Consider the following 20,338-nt stretch of genomic DNA (forward strand, 5'->3'; position numbering starts at 1 on the left):
AAGAAACAATTTATTCATTATTTATGAAATTAGTTTATTTAAATCATATATACTTAACAGTTTGTAGTCATTATTATCATTAATGCATTGTTTAAAACTGTGATCTCCAGGTGATAGATGTGAACAGTGCAGGGGCAAACAGTGTGAAACGGGAGCGACATGTCGACTTTACTGGGTTAATGGAGCGCCGGAGACATTCTGTTCTTGTGCTGAAGGGTACCATGGAGAACCTGTCGTTACTCTATTTGCGACAATTACTGCAAAATGTAAGCTAATGTAAGAATATGTTGTAGGTGGTTGAATAGAGAGACTTTTAGATCCAGGTTATTTAACTTTAACCCAAACCCTCATTATCCTTTTCATGGTAATCAGTTTTCTCTCTCACTTTCTCTATTTTTCACATAACAGGGAAACTGCAGTAAAATTTTCTGGGTATTCCAAAATGCCAGTGTAAGGAAAAGGGTGGACAGGAAGGACTGCGATACTTGTAAAGATGGTAAGAACAGCAGCTCTCTCTCTCCTCTCTCTCTCTCTCTCTCTCTCATCCTCTCTCTCTCTCTCTCTCTCTCTCTTCTCTCTCTCTCTCTCTCTCTCTCTCTCTCTCTCCCTCTCTCTGTGTCTCTGTCTCTCTCTCTCTCTCTGTCTCTGTCTCTGTCTCTGACTCTGACTCTGTCTCTTACTCTGTCTCTTACTCTGTCTCTGACACTCTCTCTCTGTCTCTGACACACTCACTCTCTCTCTCTCTCTCTCTCTCTCTCTCTCTCTCTCTCTCTCTCTCTCTCTCTCTCTCTCTCTCTCTTTCATTGATAGACACCACAGATGATAGCAATTTTAATGATTGTTGATTTATCTGCCAGTATCTTGAAACCTTACTTGTCTTTTTAGGGAACTGTCAAAGAGATTTGTGTGAGGACTTCCACTGTGCAAATGAGGGGAAGTGCATCATAGACCCTGGCCCTCCAAAATCAGCCAGGTGCTCCTGTTCACCGGGGTATCACGGAACCCATTGTGAAATCTCCATATGCCAAGGCTTTTGCGTGCATGTAAGTGTCTTGTTCCTGTAGGTCTCAGTATAGGGTATAGTGTTACGTCTTTGACTTCTTAATGACCAGTTTCAGATGATTTGTGTGATAGGGTAATCAGAAATGTAATGTATAATTCCAAAATAGTTACTATGTGTATCTATTATTACGTAGATCTGTGGACAAATTTAGTGGGTTACCTCCCAGCCAAAAAAAACCCTCTAATCATGCCAGCCAATTTTCTGTTTGTATTTGTTTTTTGTGAAACTGCTTAAGTGACATCATATATTGCAGTAAAAACTTCTGTACACTAGAAGTACTTTTGATTGTAGTAAAGATAGGACCATTTGTGTGGCAGTGATTCATAATGAAAAGGCGCTGTACTTTAAAAATTTTGAAATGGGATATTTAAGTATTCTGTGTTAGTAATTACAATATGAATGGTTCAAAGTGACCATATAGAAAACTATATTTAACTCAAAGTTCTCTTTTTTGTGTATGGTGGTAATATTCAGCACTCAAGATATAAAACTTTGTGGATAATCCTTAAAAAAAAAATAATAATTCAGAGATTCTTTTTTTCCTCTCTCCCTAAGGGTATATGTAAAATCCGCCAAGGTGAACCAATGTGGCGAGTGTGATGGTGGTTGGAGGGGTCGCTTATGTGTATGAAGCATCTGCAAAGGTATGTATCTCTTTTGATCTTTAATGAATTTGCATTACATGGAATATGGTATATGTTTTTTTTTTATTTATTGCCATGATGAATGACTTATTATTAGAGCATATATTAGATATCAGTGCAACTTGATTTTTTATTCTCCTTGACTGTTGTTGTTGCTGTAACAAGACCTGCTGCACTGTGTCATCCAATAGTAAGAATATTGAGGTTGATTAGTAATATATACATCTAATGAACTTTTCCCACACATAGATGACAACTGTATTCTCAGAAATGCGATGGCACCCTTAAATGTCAGAACAATGGTGTATGCACCATAGCCTCCGGCAGCGGCAAATATTTCTGTCGATGCCTTCCTGGTTCCATGGAATGACGTGTGAGAAGTCAGCCTGTGACAACTACTGCCAAAGGGTAGGGTTTTGTAAAGTGTAACAGAATGGTTTAGGATACTTGAGCATTCTGTGCTAGTAATTCTAATATGAATTGGTTGTAAGTGACTACATAGGAGAATAGAAAAGAGATTATAAGAATTGTTGATGAAATTATCAAGCTTTGCACTCAGGCAAGATATCACATAATTTATAAATTTAGAATGTAATGAGAATTTATTATGTAATTCCTCTCAAAATGAAGCATGCCTTCTCTTTTATGGCTATTAATATGTACCACATTAGATTAATAATGTTGTTTTCATAATTGATACAGGGTAATGTGCCATCTAGAAGAAATGATCCCAACTGCACTTGCCCCGCCTGGCTACAGCGGTGACCGGTGCCAACATAAAGACTGTGATCATTATTGTCATCGGGTAAGATTATTTTCTACTTAATTAGTGTTTGCTGGGAAAGGGAAGGCTTTTCATGTGGTGGATATTTTGTTACCATGTTATTTTTACACAAAGTTTTTCAGAAACCGAAATGCTGTATTTTATTTGTGATCCATTATAGGCACCTGCCACATCCATCAAATGGTCCGGAGTGTGTGTGCGAAGAGGGGTTACACTGGACTCAGTGCACAGAAATCAGTTCGATACTGTGTCATGCTCGCCGGATTCTTTTTAAACAATGGAAATTGTGTCGTGCTAAACAATAAAGAGATCTGTGACTGTCCTTTGGACTAAAATGGGGCCCAAGTGCCCAGAAACCTTTTGGGGAAAGGGATTTAAATCCTTGAAAAAAAATGGATTGTCGACATGGAGGTGTATGTCAGGTTGGGTATTTTGGTATTTTCAGTTCCCATATAAATTGTATATTAATGTATTCAGATGTTGTTTTTTACTGCAGATATCTCATTTCAGTTTCTGCATGTTACTGTTTTTTTTTTTTTTTCGTTTGTTGATATGAAAGGTTTTTTAATGCCATTTGGTAACATTTTTTATTTTTTTATTCTCATGGCAGATACAATACGGCGAGCCCTATTGTGTATGTCCAGAGGAGTGGGGTGGGAAACAACTGTGGAAATCAGGACAGTGTGTAAAGATTGGTGCCCTTTAAAAGATGGGAATGCAGTCCCAACCCAGACCCTAGCTTGCAGCCAAATTGCAAGTGGGGTGTTTTTTGTTGCAGTATTATGATTATTTAGAAACACTTTTTTTTTTCTTTATGGTCTCTACATTTCTTAAGACAGTCCTGCAGTCCTTGCAAAGTTAATTTGGGAAAAACTTCAGTATATTGATTTTTTTTTTTTCTCCTTTAATGCATTTCTATTTATTATTGATTATTAAAAAAATTCCCTTTGTGTTCATCCTCATAGAATTATAAAGTAATCAACCAACAGGTGCCAAGAAGGATACACAGGGCTTTTGGTGTGAAACCTCGGAGGAGTTCCAGAAGGATAAAGTCCCAGAGTTTTTGCACCCAATACGGCAACAGTTTATCATTAGCATTTTCATAACTGTAAGTTTTCCCCGGGATTGTTTGTTTGCATTTACTTTTTGTCTCTCTTTCTTCTTTATTATTTATTGCTTAATTCATCTTTTTTAAAGTCAGTTCTTCTCTCTCTCTCTCCTCTCTCTCTCGTCTCTCTCTCTTCTCTCTCTCTCTCTCTCTCTCTCTCTCTCTCTCTCTCTCTCTCTCTCTCCCTCCCTCCCTCTCTCCCCCTCTTCCTCTCACTCTCCCTCCCTCCCTCCCTCCCTCCCTCCCGTCCCTCTCCATCCTCCTCCCCTCCTCCTCCTGCCCCTCCTCATCCTCTCTCTCCTCTCCTCGCTCTCCTATCCTCTCTCTCCCTTTCTGTCTTCCCTCTTCCACTTGTTCCTCTCCCCATCATTCTCTTTCTTCTCCTCTTCCTCGTGTCTCTACATCTTGCTCTCTACCAGACGTTGTGTTGGTGGTGGCGATTGTGGTCGCCTGGCTGTGGCAGAGGCAGCGTGGAAAGGCATCAGCCCTGTGCGTCTGGAGAGAACGTGGCACAGTGGAGATTGACCAATCCCTATGTAACTTGCATGCCTCTGAGACCAGGATGGATGACCCTATACCCTGTCTTCACCCTTCACGTTCGGTAAGATAGTCTAGCCGCACATCCCCTCTCTTGCCTGAACTGGCACAATTTCCAATTTTTTTAATGGGTTGTCGTTCGTTTGGTGATTGGTCTTGGAATATGTACAGTGTGCTTTTTATGTTTTACTTGTAATTGTACAGTACATGTTATTTATAAAAGTACATTTATGTATATATATGTACATATGTATTTATGTATATGTTGGTGTATTATGTGAGGTGTGTTGTAGGTGTGTGATGTGTTGTTTTGTGGTGTGTTGTGTGTGTGGTGTGGTGTTGTGTGTGTGTGTGTTGTGTATTATATTAATATCGCTATACATATAGATAAATACAATATACATATATATTTATATACATATATATATGTATACATATGTATATACATGTATACATATGTGCATATATATATGTATATGTATATAGATTATAAATATATATATGTATATATATATGTATATATGGGTATACATATGTATATATGGTATACATATGTATATATATATATATTATGATATATATTATATATGTATGTATGTATGTATGTATGTATGTATGTATGTGTTTGTGTGTGTGTGTGTGTTTGTGTATGTTATAGTGTATGTGTATGTGTATGTGTATGTATGTATTATTATGTATATGTAATGTTGTTATGTATGTATTGTATGTATGTGTATTAATATATATATAAGTATATATATATTCATATATATATATATATATATTATATATTATATATTATATATACACACTCACTTCTTTATTCATTTTACCTAAAAATGATATTCTAAGTCATACCAGACAGAGTAGTATAAACTTTCCAGATGTGAACATGCATGTTTAAAAATTGCTTCCTTTTTTCAGCCAAATAAAAAAAAAGAGAAATACTCAGAAAGGCACCATGATTGCATTTAGATTTGTTTCACCAATTCTTAGTCAAAGTACTGTAAGCCAATCCAGGAATAAATGTAAAATCATTGGTAAATAGTACTGATGAACGGTATTAAGTGTTAAGCATTGTTTTATGTAATCTGCATGCAAGGAAATAAGGTGTGCATGTTTTTTCTAGATAGTTGAGCAGACAGGTAATCGTGGTTTGCTTACGTTAGTCCCGGGTATTCCTGCAGATTGCCCTCCTGGTCATGCTTCCTGTGGAAACGCTGTCGTTAACTGTAGAACTCTAGTACTTGAGTTTGAGTTTATTTTTTAAGATTATTTTATTTTCCTCTAAATAGTGAAAAAGGATAGAGTTGTTTTAATGATCCTGCTTAGAATAGCTCTTATTTATAAAATTCTTTAAATCTTAAGTCTTTTATGTCGAGCTGAAAGTAGCTCTTTTTTTTAAACTGCATTCTTATTTCATTTGAAAACTGTGTATATTTTTTTGATGTTGAAATTTTCAGATGAGCACTTAATTCATGATTACAAAAAATTCACAAAAGTAAAATTTGTCTCCAAAGCTTTACATGACACTTTTTTTGTCAGTTTTTTCAAGAACCATTACAAGTTTCTTTAAGCTTTTAATAAATCCAAATTTTATTTTTGCATTGCATACAGTACCTCTGTCTTCACGTTTTCTGCACTTCAGCTTATTTTGCTTTGTGTATATATTCAACACCTTTGATTTTGTAATGATTCTGTCTACTTTTTGATATAACCCTCAAAAATTTTTTCTCTAGTCTCTTCCTATGGCGTATGTCAGTTTCACGGGCGGTGAAAGTGCTTTTGTAACATTGGGGAGAACCCCTGCATGAAACCACCCTATTACTGGACCTTCCCTAAGAATATGAAGTGTAAAGATGTGTTTGAAATACAAAGATGCTATTTGGTATTCCTTGAATTTTTATGCATCTGTTTTTTTGGTGTCAACGTCTACCGAAGGTCGATGGAATCTGCAATGATTACCCATCAATTATTATTGGTTGATCCAAGATTTAGGGTATATCCTTATTATATACCCTAAGAAATAATATGGAAGGGGAAATTATTTTAAAGGTGTTATGGTTCAAAATATTACTTGTTATGTCGAAACCTTCATAGATATTGTTTCCCCAAAGAATCAGTATGTGATGTAACCTTGGTGCAAAGGCTGGAGTTTGAAACAGACTTTGATTCTGCAAGGTATCAGTATTGCTAGATGATCCTCATGATATGGCACAATTAGTACACTTACTCAAAGAATAATATATATTTGCACAAAAAATACATAAGTATGCAGAATAGATCATGCACCGCAATAGCTCTATAGGCTCCATATGTGGAACCTCTTATGTTGATTCCTGCATTTACCATCAATCTGAAGAAGTCTAAAAGATGTGCGACTATGAGCCCTTTCCTTTCTCAACTTTCAATTCCAATCACTTCATAGCAGTGGTAGGAAGGTGAACTTAGTTTGCCGAGATATTTTTCCAAAAAGGTATGTAGTTTGGTAAAAGCTCTTTAAATTTAGTCCAGCTCTTCCCTGTTCTAGGAAAGGTACAAGCATTTCATTATGCCAGCCCCAGAGGTGAAGCCAGGATATTAGGAAAAGAGTGTGGGGTGGTACTATTGTGGAAGAGATTCAATATTTCCCTCCTGTGCAGTGCATGACTGTATTATTTGCAGTAGTCATTCACCAAAAAAATTCTCCACAGTATATGTTCAGTTAGAAAGACCCTACTCTACTGTGACACCATTCTAGCTAATCCAATTTAAGTAGAGAAATTAAGCCCCTTCATTTTATATATTTTTGATGAATGTCTGATCTTGATTTGTTGTATGGATTTCCCATTTCTGTTCTAGTATACAACATTGCGTTTTCCAAGTGTGCACACATATGTACATGCACCCTTTGCCTACAGATGATTTTCCCTCCCTCTCTCTCTCTCTCTCTCTCTCTCTCTCTCTCTTCTCTCTCTCTCTCTCTTTTCCTCTCTCTCTCTCCTCTCTCACACTCACACACACACACACACACACACACAACCACACACACACACACCCACACACACACACACACAAAACACACACACACACACACACACACACACACCACACACACAAAGAGGGGGGGTATGCTATGAACAATCTCTTCATTTTTTACAAATGTATATCTTTGTCTGATAATCAAACAGGTATTGTTTATCCATAATGTGCAACATTTATCTGAGATCGGGCCAAAAATACAGTGGTTCAGCAACAGGTATGTATGTATAAAATGAAGGGCCTCTGAGGTTGCATACTTATTTCAGATCATGTTATGGGTGTTATTGTAAATAAAATGAAGGTGCAAGGGTTTTAAAAAAATTTCTCTTATTTATTGTATATTATTTCAAAGTAATAGATAAAGAAGCAATTTATATAGCATTTTGATACAGTCAATATATGATTTACATTTATGATGTGAAATTTTTTATTGAAATATTTTATAATTTATTATTATGCTGTTGCCTGAATAGTCTGTGTTTTATTTTCAATAAGATTATTGTTTTATATCGTTTGTCACGGTGAATAAGGACTCTTTTCCCAAATAAATATATATATTCTTTTCACTTGCAGCAGCCGAACCGTTCAAAAATCCAGTCTACGACAGCCTGGGACAGCGAGGGAGCCTCAACCTCGATCAACCACGAGGAAAGACTGGCTTGCTACAGTCAGACCCCTTAGGGCCCCCCGACACAAACCGGCCCACTGGGTCAAAGTCTTAGCTCCCATTACCCTACAGATCGCGTTTCCAACATAAAAAGAATTCTGCAACTTATATTGACATTTAGTGAAAAGACAATTTTTTCTGCTTTATTTTAGATAATTACTGTGTGTTTGGATAACCACAATAATTTCAATAATGAGAATGAAAGTGAAATTCAGAAAATAAGGTTAAAGAGTTTTATATGCAGTGGTAGTGAAGTGATAATATATACATAGCAGATGTGTATATATAGTGTACTTTACACTGTACCAGTAAATTACTGCCAACCTTAGAAGTACTGATAGGTGCCATCTATGTTAAAAGTTTCTCACTCTTTGCAAAGTCAAAACGATTAATTGTAGTAATAGTAACTGTTACCGTTTATTCTGGTCCCCAAAATTGTATGTTTATAGGCTATTAAGTAGTAAGCAATATTTTCTAAGAAAATCTAATACACAGATGTTGAAAGGACATTTCTAAACATTACTTTGGGGTCTACATGAGAATATCCTTGATATCTTTCCCTGCGTAATCTCTGTAGTCAATATTAAAGACAGTTCATAGTGGGGGAAAAGATTTTAGATCTTTTTTGTAAGTAAGATTAAACCAAGCATTTTTTTTTATGTGGCTGTTCATTATTGTCCTTTCAAGTTTCTACCAAATGAAACATTTTAATCTTCATTTATATTTTGTTTCCATTTTTTACTACTTTAGGTAGAAATGTTACAGTTTAAATCAAATTTCAGAGTTTGAACAGATTAGAATGGTAAAAGATTTGGATTTTTATATTGTATATGATTTTTAATCTAATAAAAAACGGGTTTTGACAGCAGATTTAAATAGATGCAGGCAGACCACCAGTATGTTTTAGTGCTGATGTGGTTTTCTTTTTAAAATTTCTAAAATCTTTTTTTTCTTCTGCTATTTGGAATGATCCTTTGTAAAAGTCACCTTTTGTACTATTGTAGTTAGTAGAAATGTCTGTTTTCTTGTTTTCCGAGGAAGAAAGGGTTGAAACACAATTTTTAAAAACAGTTTTGGAGAAATTCTTAAAAGTATCACCCTAATCATACAGAGAGGTTATGAGAGTGACAGAAAATTTTTTTCTCTCCTCTTGTCAAAGTAGTCAAAGGCCGTGTGTCATGGAATAGCATAATAGTAATGGTTTACATAGGGGTAGGTAAGATTTGATATTAATGCACCAGGATTATTATACTTGTTCACACTCTTTGCTCCTAAAAATATTGATACTAGTGCCATATGTTAGGCTTCAGCTTAAATATTGATGCTGTCTGGAGACTTGTTTTTCCATTTCTTTTCCTTCTTTTTTTTTGTGAAAAGCTAAAGGTAATTATCAGCTGGAAGGTTGCAAAAATGTTCATAAATTTCTAATTTTTTTGATTGGCAATTTTCTGTTAATTTCTTTCACAGGAAGAAAACAAATAACTGATTTGGAATTTGAGATCACCTTCTGTGTGTTTCTCAATTAAATGAATGCAGTGTTTGTGAGGTCGGTTCTTTCACTACAAAGTTGCAATTGCACAAATGTCACTTTTTAAGATTTAAATCATCCCTTTAGCTGTATTTTACCGAGCTCTCTCCTCTAGCCTATTACCAAATGTGATAACTTGGAATCAAGTCAAAATTCGTATAAAAGAAAAGCATCCTATGTAGCATGCTTAGGTTTTATAAACCCATGTGTGTATTGTATTTTGTGTGTTACAACAATTATGTGGGTCAAATATGTTGGTCAGCATATGATTAAAAACATGCCCCTTTCTTCTGAGGACTTAATGTAAGTTTTTATTTTGTCATTAGAGCAAGCTTTGCGTTTGTGCGTTCACAGGTGCGTGTGTGCAGGTGTACGTTTTTAGTGTTTTGCATGTAGCGAGAGACTGACATAGACAGAACAAACATATTTTCATAAAGGGGGTATGAAAGATATGCTAAAGAATCAAGCATTGTTTGTCAAGCCTCATGGTGGTTAAACCCAACACCAACGTTATTATTGAAAGGATAAAAAGTCTGTTGCCGAATTTTCTGTAGGTGGATGGAAAGTAAAATGATATTCACATCGCTGTAATAAATGATCAGGTTGATTAATAATCACTCTGGAAGGTATGGGAGTAATGACAAATTTGATTGTAAGGGATTTTTATGAGTATCTATTGATACAGCCCATTTTTAAGTTTGTAAAATATATTGAGTGGGTAATTATACTAGGAAAAGTAAAAGTATTGTAAGGAAAGTGAAGTAATAAAGGTAATGATTTTTTTTTTTTTTCTCAACAAAATCTGGCAAAAGTAGCATTAGTAAAGTTTATTGTAAGAAGTTTAAATGAACTCTATGTTTGCCTTGTGAAATAGTGTAAATCTAATTCTGGTCAGTATTTAAAAAGTTTAAAAGGTCTGCAGTGAAATAATATAGATAGGGCCTAATGATGTGAAACCAGTTAATGAGTTTGGTCCTGTGCTTCTCCTTTTAGGAAAATTGCACGGTAGGAGAGTTGGTGAAGTGAACGTCACAAACTGAACAGTAAAATGTGTTCTTGGATTAGTCTAGAAATGTTTAGAAGAGTGTTTATTTGTATAATTTTTATGTTTGCCGTTGGTTAAGTAAGAGGAGAATGCTAAGTGATAAATGTAAGAATAGGTTGAGTTCCCATGACCAAAAAATGGTAATCATTTTTCCTCAAGTGCCGATATTCCAAAAATATCTGGTTTTTTTACTAGATGGATATTATTTGTACAGTTAGATTAAAAAACAAATGTGTCTCCTATTTTATGGGGATTAAAAAATCTTTTTTTGATTTTTATTAAAATTATGGTTGATTTTATTGACATTTTGTGTGTAACAACTATATGTTTTGTAAAGTGTTTATTCTGGTAAAAAATAGGCTGATACTGTAATATTTGGCCTTTCAGCCATAAGAGTTCAAACTTTGTATTGATAAGTTGAATTCCATGGTTATAATTTGCTGTGGCATTACATAATCTAAATGTAATATTGAATTATCTTGAAAATGTTTGCAGGTGTAAAAGAAAATATTCTACCTTTACAAGATCAATTTTTATATTAGTGATGCCTGCATATTTTTGTACATAAAACAATAACATGGTGAATTTATAAATTAGTTTTTCTTTTTAATGCGAACCTTAGAACTGGGAAAAGATTTTTATAAAAGAAGATATAAAAAAGGGGGGAGTACCCAGTACACTGAAAAAAGAAATCACAAGATTATCTATTTAAAGTAGTGCTGAGTTGCATAATATATGACATATGAAAAAAAAAACTCGTAAACAGATCAATTTTGAGGAAAATATTTAACAAAATTATGTATTGCAAAAGGAACCTGATTAATAGATAGTGATTATATAAAAATTGTTTAAATTTAAAGTATATTCATCAATTTATGCACTGCAACAAGTTAAAAGCAGGATTAAAGTTTGTAAGAGAAATATCCTGTTAACAGATTCAACATTGTTACTGGAGTTACTGTTTTCAATTTCTTAAAAAAAAGGGCTTAATTTTTTATGTGAACAAGAGACTGGATATGGATATTGACTGGCAAAAAAAAAAAAGTTTCAGAAAAGCATAAGGCATCCACTACCCAGTGAATAGAAAGGATAATCCAAACAAACAAACAATACACACACACACACACACACACACACACACACACACACACACACACACACACACACACACACACACACACACACACACACACACATTGTTACTTGCAAAACTGCAAAAGAAAAGCTAGGATGGGATGACCCAATGTCACAGCCAGAAATAGATCAATGGAAGATATATTTCAAGGAAATGTTTGAAGTTAAACAGATACGTTTTCCCTTGATGCATAAGACCAACAAATGCCATTGGTGATAATAATGATAATAATGATGATAATGATATTGATAATGATAATGATGTCAATAATAATGACAATAATGAAAATGTTAATAAAAATGACTAACAATAATAGTAACAATAGTAACAATAATAATAATAACAATAAAAAACAACAACAATGAAATTAATACTAATGATAGTGATAATAATTATGACAATAATGATAATAATAATAATATTGATAATAATAATAATAATAATAATAATAATAAAAAAAAATAATAATAATAACAACATAATAATAATAATAATAATAATAATAATAATAATAATAATAATATAAATATACTACTAATAATAATGATAATAATGGAGTTGGGGTATGCAGCAGTAAGTCATATCATATTAGTGTCAAAGGGACACTGAATATGTGTGACCAATCCCTCTCTGTAGCTGACCAGACTTCGGTGATCCTATCTGGGTATCCTAAGACAGCATAGACTAGTGTGACCTTCACTTTAGGAGGAGCTGCTACTTCCCCCAGCCCATGAAATGCTTGAATTCCACAACATCTGGCCTGCATAGACCTAAGATAGAGCTTGGGCAGGTTTGGAGGATGCTTCTGAGTGATGTTATGATTCGAGTGAGGCCAATCACAACGCGTGTATTTGTTGGTATTGCTTAGTAATATGGCTATAGTTTGATAGCACATCAGTAGTAGTCTATTTGGTATTGAATTAGGTGGGTTTTATTATGCAGACCTATTCTTGAAACATGCCAGCTTTTCTGAACAATCTTAGGGGATCCATAAGGTTAATTTTGTTTAAAAGTTTGCACATCATTGTATAAATGGTATTATGGGTTGCCTTTGATCTATTCTTTCCATATTTATAAGCACTGATTTGAATGGTTTAGTATCAAGTGACTGAAGTTCATGAAAGCTCCACCACATACTTTCTAGTAGGTAACACTGCTAGACCTCCACAGAAAGTGAGAAAACAGTCCAAGCTCTTTTTTGCTTGAATATCTGTGGTTAAGGATTGCCTGCCTTTGCCAGAGGTTCATAGGCATGGTATGTGTGGTGATCTGTTGATGATGTGCTAGAGCCTTGCTGGCTCTTATAAAATTGATATAGGTTGGAGCTTTAGAAAACTTCAAACCTAACCTTTTTTATCTTCTCTTTATTTCCTAGACAGGGAGCAGACTCCCTCTGTACCCTCCTTTATTAGCACTTTGTGCCAACTTTTAGAAACATGACATTAAGAACTCTGGTGAGGGTGTTGTGGACTGAAGGGTGAAATTTATGATAATGATAACAATAGTAATAATGATAATAATAATGATGATAATAATGACAATAATAATGATGATGATGATCATAATGATGATAATAATAATAATGACGATAGCAATAATGCCAATGATCATAACAACAGTAAAGATAATAATGATAATATTAATTATAATTACAATAATAGTTTTCATAATAATAATAATGATTATAATAACAACAATAATAATGATAATAATAATAATAACTGTAATAATGAAAAAAGATAATAATGATAATGATAGTAATAATGACATTGATAGTGATGTTATTATTTATGGTAATAATAGTAATAGTAATGATGATAAAATTTATAATGCCAAAAACACAAATAATGATAATAACAATGATAGCTATAATAAGATAATATTATTAATAATAATGATGATAATGTACGTCATTTATACATACATATATATATATATATATATATATATATATATATATATATATATATATTATTGTCTCTTTATATTATCAATAAACCAGTCTGTTACATTCTTTGTCCATCTTTTGTCCTGTCTCCCCTCTACCCATCCTCCCTTCCCCTCTCCCTCCTTCCCCCTCTCCCCCGCCCTCCCTCCCCCTCTCCCCCCCCTCCTCCCCCTCTCCCCTTCCCTCCTACCCACCCTCCCTCCTTCCCTCCTACCCGTCCTCCCTCTCCCCCTCTCCCTGTGGTGTACGCCTGGTTTATCCCTTAACAAGTGAAATATTGAAACAAGTGAAGTAACCCAAGAGAGTCTTACCCAGATGTACACCACATGGCGGTAGACCTAACCTTTGTTTGTATGTGGTTTCGCACCCCATTGACCTATCAGGCGGAGTGGACACGAGTAATAGCTTTTTGACCTGGCTCAGAATCATTCGTGGGAAAACGTGGAGAGTACTGTTGTTAGTGTTGGCGTGTCTTAACCATAGGAATATGGTCATTGGACAAGAATAACCAATGAAGAAATGTGTATGGGAAAAGAACCAATGAAAAGAAGAGAAAGATAAGAGAGCCAGGCTGAGCGACAAAATGTGTGACTAAAAGTCGTCAGTCTCAGAGCAGACCCCACACTAGGTGCATTTGAACCTGTTACCCGGTGAGTTACTCGAACAATTATTAGACGGATCTCCCAAGTTTTAACTTAGAAAATTCTAGAACCCAAGATTAAGGCAATATTGAATAAGTCAATAAATAATGAAGTGAAAACAATCTTTCAGTTTTCCTCTTGATATCAATTAATCCCAAGTATTGGAGACCTGACACTCCTCAAAGGTCAGTGGTGGCAGTTTACCATTTAATTATCGAATGTTAAAATTAGATAAAAAATAAGTAAACCCTACGGCCGCTCCTTTCCCCCTCTCTAACCTTCCCCCTACCCGTCATCCCCCCCCTCTCCCTCCTTCCCCCTACCCGTCATCCCCCACTCTCCCTCCTTCCCCCTACCTGCCCTCCCACTCCCTCCCTCTCTCCCCCCTTCCCTCCTTTCCGCCCTCCTCTCCCTCCTTCCCCCCTACCCGCCCTCCCTCCCCCTCTCCCTCCTTCCCCCCTACCCGCCCTCCCTCCTCTTGTTCATCCGAAGTCCGATTTTCAGACTTTCTCTATTCAGATCATTTATTAGTTGCTGCATTTCATTTGCAGATTCACTGAAGAGAACAATATCATCTGCAAATCTTAGATTGTTTAGATATTCGTCTCCTATCTTGATACCCTTTCCATTCCACTCTAACTTTGTGAATATTTCCTCAAGACAAGCTGTAAACAGTTTTGGTGAGATGGTATTGCCCTGTCTAACAACTTTTTACATTGGTATTTTGTCGGTTTCCATGTGGATCTTGATGGTTGCTGTCCCTTCTTTGTATATATCTGCCAGTATTCTACAGTGTACCTCCTCTACTCCCTTTTTTTTGGATAGCTTCCAGTACTGCTGGTATCTCTACAGAGTCAAATGCTTTTTCGTAATCGATGAATGCCACACACAGTGGTTTCCTATATTCGTTTATTTTTTCTTTATTTGGGTGAGCGTGAGGATGTGGTCTGTTGTTGAGAATCCACAGCGAAAGCCTGCTTGTTCTCTAGGCTGGTTAGAATCCACACGGTCAGAGATACGATCTGTGATGACTTTTGTGAATAGTTTGTAAGTAGCTGAAAGGAGGTTTATTGGTCGTAGTTTTTTAGTATCCTTTCTGTCCATTTTCCAGGATTTGGGGGTTTTCCCGTTGATAAGGAATTTTTTTAAAAAGATTGGCTAGTTTAACTGTTGCCATTTTCTCCTGCATCTATTATAAGGTCTATACTAATTCCATCTTCCCCCGGTGTTTCCCCTCTCTTCATGCCTTTAAGCGCTCTTTTTATTTCTTCTGTTGTGATATTAGGTACGTCTCTAGTTACCGCATTCGCTTCTATCCATGGCTGTTCATTTGAGTTGTATAGATCCCGGTAAAGGTCCTCCACTACTCTTATGATTTCATTCTTATTGTGTTACTTCTCCATCTGGTTTCTTTATTGCATACAGTTGATTTCTCCCTATTCCGAGTCTCATTTTAACCGTTTTCATGCTAGTACCTGAGATCACTGTTTCATTTATTATTTGAGTATTGAATTTCTGTACATCTTCCCTCTTCTTTTTATTTATAGTCTTTGTTAGTTCGGCTAATTCTATTTTGTCCCTGATTGCCGATATTTTCATGACCCTACGTTTTTGCATAAGCTCTTTAGTTTCTACCGAGAACTTGCTGGAGCTTTGCTTGACGGTCTTACCGCCTACTTCTAGTGCAGCTTCCTTTATCATGTCATTGAACTGTTTGTTGATTTGGTCAATGTTGAGATCTTCGTCGCTGAGAAGTGAATATCTGTTTTGGAGGTTAAGGTTAAATTCTGTCGCTCTGGTCTTTAAGTTGGCTAAATTTGGCTGTGGTTTTCGTATGAGTTTACTCCTTTCCCTTCTGAGGTGTAATTTAATTTGGCCTCTGACCATTCTATGGTCGCTGCCAACATTTATTTTATTAATAACCCACATTTTTTTTTTTACTATATCGCGCCTATTTGAAATTATGAAGTCAATTTCGTTTTTGATGTCAGATGGCGACTTCCATGTCCACCTCCGCTCTAGACTTTTTTCGAAGAATGTATATATTCATGATTATGGGTGATCGAGCCTCCGCAAAATCAACTAGCATTTGTCCCCTCTCATTCCTAGTACCTATTCCGTGATTCCCTTTTGCGGTTTCTCCTACTGTATTTTTATCTATTTTGGCATTGAAATCTCCCATTATTATTGTGAAATGGGTTTTTACTCTCGCTGGCTAAATGAACATCTTCATAGATGCTCTCTGTTTCTTTATCACTGTGGCTGCAGGTTGGAGCATAGACTTGAACAATCTTTAAGTTGTACCCATTGTTTAGTTTTGTTGTTACTGAAGCCACTCTTTCGCTTATACTATAGAATTCCACGATATTCTTTTCTAAATGTTTTTTGAACTAAAGAAGCCCACCCCTAATTCCTGCTTGCTACCCTGGGGTTTACCTCTCCAATAGAGCACGTGTCCATCATTTAGTATCTTCTGCTCTTCGCCTTGTCTTCTAACCTCACAGAGTCCTATAATATCCCATTTGATGAAAAAGAGTTCCTCAAGTATTTGCTAGCAAGTCGGATTCAGTTCTCATTGTCCTTATATTAAATGTGCAAAGGTTCAACGTGGGGTGGCCTGTTGTCTTAGCACCCTCTACTCTGGAACGGTCCTGATCGCCGCCGTAACCAGGGGCTCCTTCGCCTCCGGGGAATGAGGGCTGTTGCCCTGTTTGTGCAGTCATGTTTTTTTTTTTTTTCTTGTCTTTTTTTTTTATTGAGAGGATGGCAGCCGTGTTACCTCCCACCTACTGGCTTAGGTGTATCTTCGTGGAAGGGGGAGTAGTTTAGCCGGGATACCACTGATAAGCCCCTCCAGCAGTGTTGGCCCTTTCTAGTGTGTACTAACGTGTCGCCACTCACGGCCTGCTCACTACGCCAGGGGATACTCCCGTGAGCATGGGCTTAACTATCAGAAGTGTGTATATGTGTGATTATATTTTATACACTGATTTTATTTATGTACGCCCAGTGCAGACACAGTTGTTCACCTACAAATGCCTCAAGTACCACGCATATGTTCATTTTCTTGCACATGCACACGCAAGCATACATACACCTTTACATATGCTCCCTTGCATGTGATATGCATACACATTCTTACATTATACATAACTACATACAAGCACTCGTATACTCATGTATAGATGCATGCACACATCACATGCGCATACACATGTGTATACTCACCCGACATATGCGAACACACTCCTGCGCATACTTATGACTGTACATACACACACAGCTTTAGCAATACGCATGCTGACGCACACGTGCATGCGCACATACGTTTATGAGCACACATCAGTGCTCACCTACACATATCCGCATACACCTGTACATTCACATACCTTGGTAGCGTAGCCCATATCTCAGGGCCGTCGGACCAAGAAGTCAATAGATGGATTGGTCTGGCAACAGGAGCCATGAACTCGATCAACAAGAGCATTTGCAGATGTCGATACCTATGCAGAAGGACCAAGCTGTGTCTTGAAGGCCTTGATACCGCCAGTTTAGCTCTATGGAAGCGAAACCTGGACGCTATCCAGTGTCTTGGAGTCTCGTCTTGATGCCTTTTGTAACAATTCCCTTCGCCGGATCATAGGGTACAGTTGGCAGGACCACTGTCCAACCGGCGGTTACACCGTGAGACTAGCAAGGGACCTGTTTCTTGCATAATCCGGAATCGCCAACTCAGGCTATATGGCCACCTAGCTTGTTTCCCTGTGGATGATCCTGCCCATCAGGTTGTCTCTCTGCGAGACAACCCTGGGTGGAGGAGACCTATGGGACGACCCAGGATATCATGGCTTGGGCAGCTCAACGAGACCTGTCGCGAGGAATTAGAGATGGGCCGTGGGCCTGCCTGGAGACTCGCCTCGAGGGATCCTCGTGGCTGGAAGCGAAGGGTGTCTGCGCCCCCGTTGGCGTTAGCCCCTTGATGATGATGATGATCAGCCGTGGCATCCTTTGTAATTTCATAGTTGGGATGTGGTCAGATGCTATAAAATAAAGTAAAGGCCCCTGAGTTTTTTTCTTTGTTCGCAGTTGCATCTAGTGCTCAGTAATAGTCCTCCCTAAAAATTTGAAGCTATGCTTGGTTACTTTGTTTCTATATGTGATCCTTATTCTGGGTACTTTGTTTGCTAATTACTAAGCCTTATGCTTTCTATATAATGATTTTTGAACCATTCCGTTCAGTGTGTCCTCTCTCACCTGCTTTTCGGATGTTGCTAATGTTCGTCCTCCAACATGGATGCCTTCGAGACGTTTCTCTCCCATCTTTACAGCCCCGTACAGACTGAAAAATTCGGGGGACCTTCTCTTTCCTTATCATATTGATTTCTTCAGAGCTCCAACTTTCCGCGACGCGTTGTTTTTAGTGCAGGTGTCTTAGTATACTTGGTTTTCTCCGGCTTATTTCCAGGTTTCATTTTCTGAGTTTTCATGGAGCACCATGACGAACGCTCTTCCATGCGCTATGAAATGCATACAGATATTTTTCTGTTTTTCTCACATGTGCACACACACAACACACACTCACACACACACACGCGCGCACTCACTCACACATACGCCTACAAACATTCACACACACACACATAAGCTTACAAACTTTCATACACACACATACATACGCTTACAAACATTCATACACACATACATACACTTACAAACATTCATACACACATACATACGCTTACAAACATTCACACACACACACACACACATGCTCACACTCACACACACACACAGAGTGTGTGTGTGTGATTCCTCCTCCGATGATCTGGGAACTCTGAGGCTTCAGGTGATTGTCAGCGAATGTGTGCTCAGTGCCTCATTCGTGGTTACACGCGATTTCAAACACAACTTGCTTGGTCTTAATGTTCTTGAAACTTACTGCTGCATCATCGACCTGGACAGGAATAAACTGACATTCCGCGAGTACAACTCTGACTACTAGTGGGAGATGCCGGTGACCACAATCGACGTCGAGGGGAAGGACGTGGAGATGGGCGTCGACACATGCAGCGAGCTCTACACGAGCGGCTCCCTAGATCTGGCATCGGAGCTCGGCCTGTCCCTGAGTCGTCTTGTGCCTAACATCAGATTGCACGGAACTACTTACACAGTCTCCATTAAGTACGCAGCCACAGACTTGTGCGTCAGGGCGTTCGGCTGCGAGGCGCGAGATGGCGTATTGTATGTGATGCCCGAAGAAACGCCAGAGGGCTGCAAGGACCCAGTCCTCGGCCTGCCGTTTGTCGACGGGAAGCGGTTGCAGTTCAACCCGGACGAGTGACGGATCCGAGGCGGGAGGAGGAGGGGCCCAGGGAGGAGGAGCTCAAGGAGAGAGGAACTCAAGGAGGAGCTCAAGAAGGGGGAGCCCAAGGAGGAGGAGCCCAGGGAAGGGGGGGCGACGGCTGGGCTCGAGGAGAAATCTCGGCGGCCCGATGGCGAGATCGCCGCCACGGAGCCGCCGTGGTCACATCGTGATACTTAATTGTAGTTTTCATGTTGTGATGCTTTTGGATGCTTTCCACGGAGAGTGCCGGTGTTACCTTTTAGGTAATCATTCTCTCTATTTATCCGGGCATGGGACCAGCACTGACTAGGGCTGGCTTGGCCACCCAGTGGCTAGGTAGGCAGTCGAGGTGAAGTTCCTTGCCCAAGGGATATGTGTCTGTGTGTGTATGTTTGTAAGTGTTGATATCTATATCTATATCTATGTTTACATTTATATCTATCTATCGATGGTGCATTGAGAATCACTACCAAACAGCTACGGTGAAGTGCAGGGCAGTGTTTCTGCAGAAGGCATTTATCACTATAAAACTATTACTTGATTCTATAGCGGATTCTTCTTCAGAATCTTCACTGTGTATCCCTCTGGCGCGTGCTTGTATCTCACAGGCACAGAGAAATCGATGTCTTTGGGTTTGCACGCGGATTCTTTCCCTTCTTCCCAGTATTCCTCTTATTCTTCTTCTGCCGCTTCGCCGTTTTGGGCTTTTTGTTCTTTTTCACCTTTTATGATTTTTCGTTATCTGACTGCTCAGGACGATGATGATGCTTTCCTCGGATTCTCCCTCGATTTTGCCTCGATCTGCCAGCTCTTCTTCCTCTGGCCTTTCTCTGTTCGTCTCCCATGTTTTTTTGATTCTTTTCTCGCTTCATT

The 20,338-nt window shown here is 37.8% G+C and overlaps 1 long non-coding RNA gene across 1 annotated transcript; it reads left to right on the top strand.

Moving 5' to 3' along the window:
- Positions 1-434: 434 nt before the first annotated feature.
- Positions 435-1,697, top strand: LOC119599016. The gene is made up of 3 exons (XR_005231050.1): positions 435-496; positions 886-1,043; positions 1,619-1,697. It is a non-coding gene; the product is annotated as an uncharacterized LOC119599016 (long non-coding RNA).
- Positions 1,698-20,338: the final 18,641 nt, after the last annotated feature.

Source organism: Penaeus monodon, chromosome 42 (assembly GCF_015228065.2).
Source record: "Penaeus monodon isolate SGIC_2016 chromosome 42, NSTDA_Pmon_1, whole genome shotgun sequence".
NCBI classification, from domain to species: Eukaryota; Metazoa; Arthropoda; class Malacostraca; order Decapoda; family Penaeidae; genus Penaeus; species Penaeus monodon.